The sequence below is a fragment of the Canis lupus genome, chromosome 14 (genome assembly GCF_011100685.1).
Source record: "Canis lupus familiaris isolate Mischka breed German Shepherd chromosome 14, alternate assembly UU_Cfam_GSD_1.0, whole genome shotgun sequence".
Classification (NCBI taxonomy): domain Eukaryota; kingdom Metazoa; phylum Chordata; class Mammalia; order Carnivora; family Canidae; genus Canis; species Canis lupus.
This window is the reverse complement of record NC_049235.1, coordinates 245,871-249,966: the sequence shown is the minus strand read 5'-3', so window position 1 is coordinate 249,966 and position 4,096 is coordinate 245,871. Positions and strand designations below refer to the sequence as shown.

Genomic DNA, 4,096 nt, shown 5'->3' with positions numbered 1-4,096 from the left:
TCTCCCTCCCCCTCTGCCTGCTGCTCCCCTGCTTGTGCTGTCAAATAAATAAATAATCTTTTAAAAATATTTAGATTCTAATAAAAAGAAATACTACTTATAGGACGTGATTGGGCTTACCTGAGCTTATCAGTGAATGCAACTTTATTTATTTATTTATTTATTATTTTTTTGAATGCAACTTTAAACACACACAGGAAATGAGTTTTCAAGTGGATGCTTCTGAAAACTTAAGAGAATTCTGCAGCAGGACTCCCACAGATAATACCATGATTGCAATTTACATTGGTTACCTACGCACCTTTTTCTTTTATCAGTACTTGCAATTTGTTTGATTGCTAATAAATTCCTATCCTCATTTTTTCCCTCTTTGATCCCAGTGTGGGGCAATAATTATTCTTGAAGTAGAAAGATCCAAAGGGAAATAAGGCGATATTTATTTAAGGTAGTCTTCCACTTTTGTGGAGGCCATCACCTGGATGGCCTTGATTTTCAGTGTCTCTTCTGAACCCAGAGAAACATTCTGCTTGGGATGAGCACTGGGTGTTATACGTTGCCAAACTGAAATTAAATAAAAAAAACATTAAATTTTATGTACACTTAAAAAAAGAAACATTTTGCTTACTTGATTATCAGTTTATTATAAAAGAATATAACTCAGGAGCAGCCAGAAGATTTTACCCACTTACTGAGGGCACTTGAGATGCCCTGTGGAAGTAGAGAGGACATGGAGGTAATATACCAAGCAGCAAAACCACAGGAATAAACAGCTGTCCACTCGCAGGATTGGTGGTTCATTGGCAGTTATAGAGCTCTTCTGAAGAGCACATAATCTGAGTACTGACAGCCCGGTGACACAGACTACAAGGACCAGAGGAAGGGGCTCCATATCCAACAGACAATTATGTCCTAGTGGCCACTTTGGGTTCCATCCCTGGGATGGTGAAGCCATGTGAGGGAGCTAGGAGGGGCTCAGGGTTCTCATCACTCCAGGGCCCGCGATGGAGAAGGGGCGGCGGGGTCCCTTCTGCCCCAAAGGAGGTTCCCTCCTCATGTCCCATCTCTTTGCACAGGGGGCAGAGAGTGGATGGCTTCTCCCCTTGGGGATGTGCGTTTCTCCAGCATCTGGGTCTCCCAAAGTGTAAGTGGCTTCCAGTGGGGGACTTTCCCCAAAGGACCTGGGCCAGGGAGGCCAGTGGCCAGGCTGTAGGGCTGCTGGCCTGTGTCTGTCCTCCCATTGCTCCTATCTCTCCAGCCCTTTCCTCCTCCAAATCCCTGCTAGAAGGCACGGAAGAGGCTACCTCTAGATGAGGCAGGGGAGCTTCTGAAGTTGCCTTCTGACGTGTGGGGTGGATTGTGTGAGGAATGGTTGGCCATTCCAAGCCGGCCAGCCTCACATTCTGGGTTCAAACTGGTATGGGCACTTAGCACTTCCTGGGAGCCTTCCTCGGGTTTTGTTTCATGCCGTCCAGTAGGGTGATGGAATTGTGACCTCTTGCCCATCTAGAGGCAAGAGACAGTAACAATCCTTTGGGGCGAGAGGTGTCCCTGCTGAACCCTGAAAGTTGCCCTGAAGAGCCTGGGACCCAGAGGTGTCTCTATGGAACCCTCCACTATAGTTTCTGATCAGACAAGCAACCCTAACCTGTAAACCTCTTTGGCCTGGCAAGCCTCCCCAAGATGGACCCCAGTCCACTGATGTGTATCCTTGGAAGAGGGGGAACCCTATTTCCTGTTCTAAGATAGCACCTAGTTTGGCAAACCACCGCTTCTTTCTCCTTCCCAAACTCCCCCCCAGGCCAATGATTAGGTCTCCCCACCAATGCCTGAAGGGGCAATGGAGGCAATCCCTTTGTCCTCAGGCAAAATACAGAATCAAATATAAGTGATCAGAGATTTCAGACTTGAAAATTATGGTGTCTCCATGCACAGGGTTTGGGAAGATGCATAGGAGGCGCCTCAAGGGACACGGCAGCTAGACTACCTGGACATGAGAAGTCGGCTTGCAGGGGATGTCACCCTCAGAACAGTGCAGACCCCTAGGGAAGGGCTGAAGGCTTCTTCTTGGGAAGCTGCACAGGACCTCCCCAGGCTCCCAAAGCCAAGGTCTATTACAAAGGGTAAGTGGGGGGAAGAGAGGGGTTGGGTGAGCGTGAGAGGGAGAGAGAGGGAGGGAGGGAGACAGAGAGCCCACCACAAGCTCCGGATCCACAGGGCCTCTTGCCAGAGAATGCAGGGATTCCGATGCCCACCCAAGGACCCGGACTGAGAGCCCAACAGGGGACTTCAAGGAGACCCGCTGAAGACCTGACTGGGCAGGAGCACACAGCCTGCCCAGCGGCCGCGGGGGAGCCCAGGGCTGCGGCAGAGGGGCGCTCGGTGCGGGAACCCCCAATCCCGAGGACCCGGGCCCCACCGACCACAGGCCAGCGGACGTCCCCTGTCGCCCTCGGGAGAACTCGGAGCCACCGTCTTAGGAAAGCAGGCGTTTCGTAGCAGTCGTAGGTCCACTCCCGCGCTGTTCCAGCCCCGCCGCTGTCGCCCCAGCGCCGCCCGCGCCGCTCCCTCCGCTGCGCCATTCTCGCCCTTTCCGGGCCGCGGGAAGCCGCTCGGTAAACGGATTCTAAGGAGGCCGCGGAGCTGCGGGGCAGTGGTCCGGGGAGAGCGCGGGCGCGGCCCCAGGGCTCTCCAGTCTCGGGCCGCTGGAAACTCCCCCTCGCCTCGGGCTCGCGTCTACCGCGCCCCGCCCCGCCCCGCCCTGCCCCGCCCCGCCCCGCCGCGGCCCGCAGCTCCCCTCCGTGCGCCCCGCGCCCCCGCAGCCTGCTGCACCAAGGAGGTATCCTGACAGTGAAAAATTAATTTCCGATTCCTTTTCCGCAGGCCTACTGTGGGGTTTGCCCCGAGTCAGATTTTTGTTTTAAAGTAAATTGTCCCCCAGACGTGAGGTGGACCTCAGGACCGCGGGGCGGCGCTCCTCCAGCAGCCTGCCGCCTCGGGGCAGCCCCGCCAGCCGAGCGGACAGGGCCTCTCCCGGGCTCCGGACGGTCTGGGCTCCGGACGGTCTGGGCTCTGGACAGGCCAGCTCACAAACAGATGCCTTTACTTCTGTTCTCATGGTCTATTTTTGTTGTTGCTTAAAAAACGAACTACTTTGGCACAGTCTTATGGACAATGCTGTTTTTTTTTCATCACTGCCAATTTAATCCCAACACATTTCATGTTAATCCATTGAGAACATGACCTCAAGAGAATGGAAGGTGGTTCAGAACCCAGCCAGCTGAATTGGGACCTCTGCCCTTTGGTGGGGAGGTGTGGGGGGGGGGGGAATCCAAGACCCCCCCAAGCCCAGCAACTGTCCTGCTGTCCTGGGGGTGTTTATGGAATGTCATTCTGAGCAATACTCCAGATCATCACTCTGCTTCTGCCTCTGACCTGGAAGTGGGAGTCTTCCATATTCTGGATGGTTCTTGAGGAAGATGAGGGAGAGCCCACAGAGCTGCTTTGCCCTGTCATACAGCAACCCTGAATCTCTCACCTGGAGGGTGCAGAGGGAGGGGGACAAATACCAGGTGATACCTTTGAGCCTGTCTTGGGGAGTCAGGATCCCATACAACACAATTTGAATTCTGCTACTACGATTGTTAAATTTTAGAGCATGCAGTTGATGTCACAGAATTGCTTGATGGCAAAAAGCCCACGTTGGAATTTGGAGCAGATCTAGGGGCTATGAAGCAACATTTGCTACTCCTTATTTCCAGAAGTCTCTCATGCACACATTCTCTTTCTCTTTTTCATGTATCAGTTTCAGAGGTAGAATTCTGAGATGCATCAGTTGCAAATAATACCCAGTGCTCATCACATCCTGTACTCTCCTTAATGCCTGTCACCCAGGTACCCCATCACTCACCCATCTCCCCTCCAGCGACCCTCAGTTTGTTTCCCAAAGTTAAGAGTCTCTTATGGTTTGTCTCTCAATTTTCATCTGATTTTATTTTTCCTTCCCTTCTCCTATGTTCATCTGTTTTCTTTCTTAAATTCCACATGAGTGAAATCATGGTATTTGTCTTTCTCTGACTTATTTCACTTAACATAATAC

The 4,096-nt window shown here is 52.1% G+C and overlaps 1 long non-coding RNA gene across 1 annotated transcript; it reads right to left on the bottom strand.

Annotated features, from left to right (window-relative positions):
- Positions 1-306: 306 nt before the first annotated feature.
- Positions 307-2,691, bottom strand: LOC111098714. The gene is made up of 3 exons (XR_005369274.1): positions 2,421-2,691; positions 1,985-2,108; positions 307-561 (listed from the first exon to the last, which is right to left on the bottom strand). It is a non-coding gene; the product is annotated as an uncharacterized LOC111098714 (long non-coding RNA).
- Between the last annotated feature and the right edge of the window lie 1,405 nt (positions 2,692-4,096).